At 46.0% G+C, this 9,599-nt stretch overlaps 1 protein-coding gene across 9 annotated transcripts in view; it reads left to right on the top strand.

Moving 5' to 3' along the window:
- PHACTR1 (phosphatase and actin regulator 1) overlaps window positions 1–9,599 on the top strand; it is a 558,044-nt gene that overhangs the window by 506,714 nt on the left and 41,731 nt on the right. The window lies entirely within an intron of this gene.

Here is a 9,599-nt window from a genome sequence, read left to right as displayed (position 1 = left end):
GGAGGGAAGAAGGGAGGGAGGGAGGGAGGGAAAGAAAGAGAGAGAGAAAGAGAAAGAGAGAAAGAAAGAGAGAAAGAAAGAAAGAAAGAAAGAAAGAAAGAAAGAAAGAAAGAAAGAAGAAAGAAAGAAAGAAAGAAAGAAAGAAAGAAAGAAAGAAAGAAAGAAAGAAAGAAAGAAAGAAAGAATATTTCTGAAGCCAGGAGAGGGTGGCACGCTTTGGCTATTCACCGAGAGGATATGTCCTAGGAATTGTAAGCTCTCTGGAAAGCATGCCCTTGGGACTGCAGGCGACAGTCTGAGGTTAGGGTGCACTCACCATGTGGTCCAGCACTACATGAACCAGATATAGCCCTGGAGGGACATAGGGCCCACGCAGTACCTATCTTTGGGCACTAACACCAACCTGCCAGCCCAGTTAATCTTGTATTCCCGGGAATAGCTCCTGAGCACACTTGGGTCCTGTAACATTTCAGAGGCATAAAAAAAAAATTTAGTAATTCAAAGAATCATCGTAAATTGGGCCTGAGGAGCAGAAAGATCAAATAAAATGCTATAAAGATTGGCAGAGTTTCTACTAAGAATACAAAGCTACTGACCTTGTTGAGGTACTTCAGCAGAACCCCCTTATTTGCCCCCCTTAACCTCACTTAGAAAGTCTGGTGGACGAAAGGAAAGAGAACAAAAGGGAATGCCCTGCCACAGAGGTGGGGTGGAGAGGGGGGTAAGGGGTGGGGGTGGGGCTAGGGATACTGGGATCATTGGTGGTGGAGAATGGGCACTGGTGGAGGGATGGGTACTCGATCACTGTATGACTGAAATGCAAGCACGAAAGTTTGTAAGTATGTAACTGTACCTCACGGTGATTCACTAATAATATTTTTTTTAATGTGACTACCAAGAAACTTAAAAATAATATAAAAAAAGTCCGGTGGAGGTTTTGATCATCACTCACTCTTTTGGTCAACCTCCTTCAGAGAAGTGTGGGAGCCATGGGGACCTCACTGGGGTCAGCTGGGTGCCCACTCGCTGGCTCCTCGGAAAAAGCCGGGGGATGGGTGCCAAGAACAGGAGGGTAACATCTCAGTGGAAGGGAGATGGAAATTCTGTTAAAGTGAAGGGTCTGTCTGTCTATGATGCTGCTTGCACCTGTGCTCTCCTAGGCAGGGTTTATCTGTGCAAGAGTATGTACATGTAAGTTAGATGTGAAGAAATGGCATATTGACAATTCATGCTTAGATTTTTTTTTTAATGGAAGTCTTAGAGAGCTGAGAGTCCTTACATCCAAGGGTCCCTGCTCAGGGCTACATGAGCAGGTCTTTCATCTCCAGAGACCCTCACCAGTAGAAATGTAAAGCTCTGGGGGCAACCCCTCATAGAACCCTGCAGCTGCAAGACCTTAGTACTCTCTCTCACACGTGTGTACTCTCTCGTGTGCGTGCCCTCTCGCTTGCTCGTTCACTCTCTCTGTCTCTGTCTGTCTCTGTCTGTCTCTATCTCTCTCTGTGTCTCTGTGTCTGTGTCTCTCTCTCTGTCTCTGTCTGTCTCTCTCTCTTTCTATCTTTCTCTCTCACTCTCTGTCTCTCTTTGGGCTCTGCAGCCCGACCCGTAGGAAGTGCTTAACCCAGTGACTAAGTGATCTGAGCTTTCTCGTCCACCTTGTTGTGCCAAGTTTCAGACCCCCAATCGCAGAGAAACCAAGTCCACACATGATAATGCAGATCAAAGGAACGCTAGCCCGAGCCAGCGCTAGCCAGAGCTAGGGTCTAAGTCTTATCCAAAGCAGTGGAGTCTTGACAAGGACCCCAACTCCAAATCACGGGCAGTTTATATAGGGCTCAGAGTTAAGAAGCAATTTATATACTGGTCTGTTTTTAGCATCGACCTTATTACAATGGTGGTCAGCAGTTAGACAATGGTTAGGAACAGTTTCTAAGGAGGGGACAGTGACCCCTTATGACAGGCCAGCCCCAACTGCCCAATTCCTTATCTCGGCAAATTACTCAACTGGGAGTTTACCAGAAACTGTAAGTCCTGCTCCAGGGAAACAGAAACCGAGGCTTAGTTGAGACTTCATGGCATCAGTTTTACCCTCACAACCTCTAGTTCCCTTCCTTTAACCAGCCTTTTTACTCTGCCGAGTGTCCAATATCCTGTGTGCCTCTATTTCCTTTATATAAAAGCCAACTAACGACCTCCCCCAAATCATAATTTTAAGAAATAAACCTGGGGCCAGGGATGTCGCCCAGTAATAGAGTACTTGCTTTGCATGTCGAGGTCCTGGGTTCTATGGCACAAGCACACCCATGTGCATGCACGCACTCACACACACACACATGCACACACACTCAACATGGAATATCATACTCTTAATACATAAACATTCATAGTAGTCTTTTTTTTAGGGGGGAAGGGTCACACCCAGTGATGCACAAGGGTTAGTCCTGGTTTTGCACTCAAGAATTACTCTTGGGGGTGCTCAGGGAACAATATGGGATGCTGGGGATTGAACCCAGGTTGGCCGCATGTAAGGCGAATGCCCTACCCACTGTGCTATTGCTCCAGCCCCATTTCATAGTAGTCTTTTAAAGAAAACTTTAGAGCTAATGCTATGCTCAGAATGCAGGTGACCCCTGCATGTCAGGTATCATGAAGAACAGGGGGGATCAATTTTCCGACTGTCTCTACTAGAACCTGAAGCATTGCTGAGTAAATGACTCCACCATTTATTCAGAGCGGTTCAGAGTGGCACTCAGAACCACTGTGGGAACGGACTCTCAGGAACCGGAGAAGTAGCTGGTTCATAAAAACAGCGAGGTTTTTGTCTCTAAGACCTCTCTCCTCAAATGAAGAGTTCTGTTCCTTACTAGGAACATGCATTTTGCGAAAATGGAGTATGACGCTTGGTTTCTCAATAGACAACACACGCAGGCCCCTCCTTGGACACCAGGCAGTTTTTCAGACCTGCTGGTCCATCCCTTCCAATGAAGAGCCTTGAGGGGGAGGTTGGAAAGAATCCTGAGGCGTGCCCTGCAGTGTGGACAGGAGCGTGTTATGCACTAAATGAAGCTCAGGCATATCGGGGGATTTTTTAACCATTGTCTGGCAGAGACTCCAGATCCCCTCAAGTGGTTCCACCCTGAAACAGTCACCCTCCCACTTAGAGGCAGCACAGTCATCTTTCTGACCATCGGGGTTGGCCAGAACTGCTTCATCCTTTACCTGAGCTGGGGCAGGCATAGCCCTCACTGACAAGAGGTGCCTGGAAGGTTTGCTTAGTTAGGAAAGGGTGTTTCTCCCCAGTGTCCTTTTTTGACTTTAAGTTTCATCAGTGATACCTAAAACACAGCAGTCCGTCCATGTTGTTCTTGATTTGAAAAGACAGGTTGACTGTATTGAATGAACGTCTCTGACTGTGCAGTGCCACCCGCCCAGTGGCTCACACAGCAGAACTGGATTGTCACATGGTCCTGGAGGCTGCGTGTCCTAGATAAAGATGTCAGAGCTGGTTCTTTGGCAGACTGTAAGGAGAGAGCATGAATGGGGCCTGGCACCTCCGCTTCATCCAGTGCAGGGGAGGAGTTCCTGACAGTCTTTACCTTTCCTTGGCTTGTAAGTGCATCAGCCTGATCCTTCCGGGATCCTTCTCTCCTGGGTGTTGTGTCTAAATTCAAATATCTTCGCTTCAGGGGCCAGAACGATAGTACAGCAGGTAGGGTGTTTGCCTTGCACCCAGCTGACCCAGGTTCAATCCCTGACATCTCATTTGGTCCCTGGAGCACTGCCAGGAGTAATGTCTGAGTGCAGAGCCAGGAGTAACCCCTGAGCATCACCGGATGTGACCCAATAAGCCAAAAACAAACAAACAGACAAACAAATAAAACAAACTAAATATCTCCACTTCTAAGTTCAAACGGGTCTAAATTAGACATACAAAAGTGTGTCTAAGTTCAAATGTTTCCACTTCTCTCCTGGGTGGTGTGTCTAAGTCCAAATATCCCCTTTTACAAGGAAACGTCCTGTTAGATTAGGGTCCATCCTAATGGTGTTGTTTAAACTCAACCACCTCTGTGAACAACGTCCTGTCCCAAAGAATCAGTTTCTGACCTGCTAGGAGTTAGGCCTTCCGCTGATGGATGGGGTGAAGGCAGTGACTATGCAAGCCCCCACATTTGGGAAAGCATAAAGTGAGCCTGTTAGAACATGTTTACATCTCCAGTGTGTGTGTGTGTGTATATATATATATATATATGCATATATATACATACACATATACATATACATGTATATATGGGTATATACACACATACACATACACACATACACACACATATATATATGACATATGCTGGTCAGGCAGATATTAAACAGAGAGATATTAGCAGGAGGAGGTTCTGCAATGGTTGAGCCAGAGTTGGGATCTGGGTGCCCTGGATGCTCCATCCCATGGGGCCCTGGCTGTGCAACATCAGCATCAGCTCCTGTGGGTTTGGCAAGAAATAAAGTGAGATATTCTGGGGGAAGTCTTAATGTTGAAATGAATATCCCAAACATTCTCTCCTTGGTGCTGTATGTAGTGATGGACTGAAGTCAGCCTAAGGACTCAGCTGGCTCCCCGGTGCTTGCCCTGTGCTGTGTCTCCCAAAGGGGAAGTCACAGTGTCTCTGATCTGGGATGTAATCTTCCATTCTCTGTGCTACAGCTGCTGAGATGGTGCCTCAGAGATGTTCTCTGAGACGCTATCAGTGTGCCTGTGGAATTTCCAAGATTCTCAGAATATCCAAATTAGTTTGGAGGAGGATTAATTCCTATTAAGTTTTGTGCCTCCATCATTAAAGTAACGTTACCATGTTCTTCAAAGGAACTTTGGTCCTGCTGTCCCTTCTATCTGAAACGTAGTCAGCAGGTTTTCAGAATGTTTACAAATGGGTTCACTAAGTTACATGAAGGTGTTGTTTGAAATCCTGGTCATTGCTTTCCTTTCCCTAAGAACTTGAGAACCAGAATCTAAAGCTTAAAGCACTTGCTAACTATTGACAGTTTGAATCTATACTGAAGCATGAGAACCAACAGGAAGCCCCATGTGGTAGGTCTGAGACCAGCACCTTCTCTGAAAAGCACCTCAGCTCTCCCTCTTCTCCGTCGCTGGCATCTGTGAGTGACAGACTGAGCGTGGTGAATGAGGGAGGGGAGGCAGGACCAATGATCATCCCCATGAAAACGAATCGGTTCATCTTGCTTACTTAGAATTCGATACCAAGGAAAAGCATTTCGATCTCTATTTCATCCATCTAAGTAGATCACACTGGTGCCACTCACCATAAACAGAACATAAAATAATATGTGTGGGGGACTGTCTGCTGCTTTAAATCATACCTCTGTGTTGGAGGGAGAAAATTGAAATCTGTTTTTTATGCTCCTGGCAGAGGTGATAAAACATAGTCATCCTGGCTTCTCACTGCAGCTTGCATACTACTTAGGGTTCGGGGAAATTGATGCTCTGACTGACACATGGGAACTTCGTTCCCTAGTGGCAAGTCAGACCCACTCCCCCATTTAATAAGAATGTGCCAAGTGTGAGCTGGCATCTTCCCAGGCTAGGCAATTTCTACTGCTGTAAAAGGACAGTCTAAAAATAGTCATATAGGGGCTGGATCGATAGCACAGTGGGTAGGGCTTTTGCCTTGCATGCAGCCGACCCGGGTTCGAATCCCAGCATCCCATATGGTCCCCTGAGCACCGCCAGGGGTGATTCCTGAGTGCATGAGCCAGGAGTGCATGACCCCTGTGCATCGCCAGGTGTGACCCAAAAAGAAAACAAAACAAAACAAAAAAAATAGTCATATAACTATCAAAGGTTTTATGAATCCAATTCAACTTTGACTTTGTGCACACTGGACATATGCCTCCGTGAATCACTTGAAAGAAAAGAGGGAGGAAATTAGACTTGTGTAGGCTCTGAGCCCTTGAAGCCTTGCTTCATCCTCTACCTCCTCGTCACCATCACTTTGGAGATCGGGTAGGTGGAATGGGGTGGAGCACAGTTTTGAGGGGACCAAGAGAAAGGTGGGAGGGACATTTGGAATTGGTCATTTTTACACCCTCACAACCTGAGTAAAAATGACTTGGGTGAACAGGCTTTGTCTGTGGTTTCTGAGCCCCGCTCCCCCCATAAACAAACCGTGAAATACTATCTTTAAGACAAAAAACAAGTGATGGATGGAGCAAGCGAGTCGGGGGAGAGATGTGAGTGGAAGGCGGTTACTGAGTCTTGCACTATTTCTACAGCAAACACATAAGACTTTCCCACAGCTGCCCTGTTGGCAGAGCATTTCCCATCTCCCACTAGCTCACTGAGCATAAGAGAACTTTCTTTCCGGAAGACCTTCAGAAACCTTGACACCCTCTGAAGGTGCCGACTTGAGCCATGGTCACTCCCTGTGGGGTGGAAAGCTAAAGACAACCCACAGAGTGCCTGCTGTTATGGTGCTTGTTTGAATGAAAAGTGAGAAAGCTGACTGAGACGTCTTGAGTGAGGCAGACTGGGAAGGTGATGGAAGACATGGAATAAACAAAAAACTGAAACTACTTGTAGAGATGCCGCCTGAGGCCATGAACCACCACAGCCATGGGCAGTGTCTGACGCCCATACCAGGTCATTATCCAGTATGTGCTTGACCCCCAGCTTCTGACTTTCAACACACAGTCTTTTTTTTTTTTTTTTGCTTTTTGGGTCACTCAGCAATGCTCAGGGGCTACTCCTGGCTCTGCACTCAGGAATTACTCCTGGTGGTGCTCAGGGGACCATATGGGATGCTGGGAATCGAACCTGGGTCGGCCGCATGCAAGGCAAATGCCCTACCCACTGTGCTATCACTCCAGCCCCTCAATACACAGTCTTGGCATCATGTGAGACAGAATTTCTGAGCCTAACACCAAGTATCTGTGTGTGAGGTATGTGTGTGTGTGTGAACTTGTATTTACATAGGCACTGTGGGTCTGTGAACATGCTATGTGTGTATATGAGAGAACTGAAATTTGCAAGCTGGATGTTAAGGAATATAGCCCATTATCTCTGGCACTTGTATGCACTCACTCACATCTACCCCTGCCAACTGGGCCGTTTTCAATGATACAGTAAGTGCAGTGGATGAAAACAACTTTTTTACCCAGTAGAAATAGAATGGTTCTCTATGTTTATAAATTGTGAAGGTTTTACTTTTGTCGTTGTTTAAAAGTTGTTGCATTGGGGCATGATAAGTTCCTTGACTTTGTTTTCTATTTCCTGGCCTTTTATTTTACAATGGTTGATTGTTCCAGCAGTGTTTCAGTGTTTTATATTTGGGGGAGCAGGGATGGGAAGGCACAACCCTTATCAACTTTGGAGTGTCACTGTGACTGTCACTGTTATCCCATTGTTTGTCAGTTTACTCGAGCGGGCACCAGTAACACCTCTATTACACTCAGCCCTGAGATTTTAGCAGCCTCTCTTTACTCATCTTTCCCAATGATTGGAGGCTCTTTCAGGATCAGGGGAATGAGACAGACCTATCATCACTGGTTTTGGTATATCGAATACACCACAGGGAGCTTGCCAGGCTCTGCCGTGCAGGCAGGATACTCTTGGTAGCTTGACGGGCTCTCCGAGACGTATGCATATATCTTTTACTGTATTTGGGATATGAATATGCCATAGGAAGCTTGCAAGGCTCTCCCTTGTGGGCAATAGACTCTTGGTAGCTTGTCAGGTTCTCCAAGAAGAACAAGCTATCAGATGTCTTTGAAGCCACGCGCTTCCAAGAGCTTGATCTTATAGTCTCTGGATGTTGGCCGTTGGTGGGATTACACGGTGCCAGGGACAGTTTGTGGGTGTGGCTGCCAAGGTACTGGAAAATGGGGCGTCTGGGTGGAGAAGGCCCAGTCCCAATCTGAGCAGGCTTGGAGATCTCGGCCCCGGGTCCCGCACACCTGGATTCCTCTGCTGGTCCCTTCATGTCCCCCAAATCTGGACAAAGGAGAGGAAATAAATGATTCCTCTAGACCACTGTAAGGCCATATTTATTTATCTGGAAAAGTTGGATATCACTTCCAAGGACAGTGTTTGGAAGTCCACAGTGATTGCTGTACTAGTGGGTTGAACTACAGTGATTCATGCTGGCATTAATCTTAGCTGATGGCAGGAGGAGAAACCCTGTTTCTCCTTTTTTTGTTTTTTCATAAAGGAAATTTATAAATTTATAAAGACTCAACCTGTGTCTGTTTAGGGACAGCCATTCAGAATGAGAGTCCCTAATGTAACATGTTGGAAGGTGTCAGAGCTCCTTTCTCTCGACAAAACTCTCTCCTGTCAGGACCTCATCTGACCTTCTTCCCCAGACCTGCCAGGTGGCTACTTCTTGGGTTCCATCCTATCAGCAAGAAAACAGAGTTCATAGTCAAAAAGAAGATTAGCAACAAAGAGGAGCACATCTTCCAAACCTAAGATTTCCCTACTTCAAGTATAGATGCTGAGAAAAGGGTTCAGTTGGGTTTAGATTTGTTTGTTCACTCACAGGTATGTGAGTGAGGTTAGGTCGGGGTAGATTAGGATGGTAGATTCTAGACCAATGGCTCAGGCTGCAAGTATGCTTAAGGGAGAGCAAAACCAAGGAAAGAAGAGGAAATAAGGAATGTGCTTCCAGCTCGAACCCGTTCCTTGCATTCCGTCCCACAGTTCACACTAAGATGGAAATTCCAAAACACCTGCTATTGAGGTGTGGACCATGCTTGTGGCACCACGACAGGCAAGTGGTCCATAGGATCAGGGTAAATAGTATCACCACCCAGGAACTTGACAAAATGAATAATTTTAGAGTTGTGATTACCTGAGGCTGGTGGGCAGTGGGGAAAGATATTGATCAAATAGTGCAAACTTCCAGTAATGATTATAATGTTCTGGAGACCTATGTACATCATGGTGACTATAATCAATAATAATATATTGTGTAATTTCAATTGGCTAAGGGTATATCCGAAGAAATCTCACAAAAACGAAAATCGTCACCCTGAGAGACAATGGCTATGTTAGTTTGATTACAGGAATCATTTATACATACATATATCAAAAGCACATTGTGTGTATTATAGAGAAATCATTTTTATTGGTAAAAATCACTGTATCACTATATCTCTGTCATCCCATTGTTCATCAATTTGCTAGAGCAGGTGTCAGTAACGTCTCCATTCAACCTAGCCCTGAAATTTTAGCAGTCTCTCTTTACTCATCCTTCCCAATGGTGCCGCACTGGAGGCTCTTTCAGGGCCAGAGGAATGAGACCCAGCATTGTTACTGGTTTTGGCATATCAAATATACCACGGGAGCTTGCCAAGCTCTGCCATGCGGGCAGGATACTCTCGGTTGTTTGCCAGGTTCTCTGAGAGGTAGAACTAGACTATAAGAGGCCTTGTGCTTCTGGGAGCTTTGTTTTATAGTCTCTGGATCTTGGCCATTGATGGGATTACAGAGTGGAGGGGGGCAGCAATTTGTGGGTGTGGCTACCTAACTACTGGAAAATGGGGGATCTGGGTGGAGGCCCAGTCCCAATCAGAGCAGGCTTGGGGAT

The sequence above is a fragment of the Sorex araneus genome, chromosome 2 (genome assembly GCF_027595985.1).
Source record: "Sorex araneus isolate mSorAra2 chromosome 2, mSorAra2.pri, whole genome shotgun sequence".
Taxonomy (NCBI): domain Eukaryota; kingdom Metazoa; phylum Chordata; class Mammalia; order Eulipotyphla; family Soricidae; genus Sorex; species Sorex araneus.
This window is presented reverse-complemented; position numbering and strand designations above follow the sequence as displayed.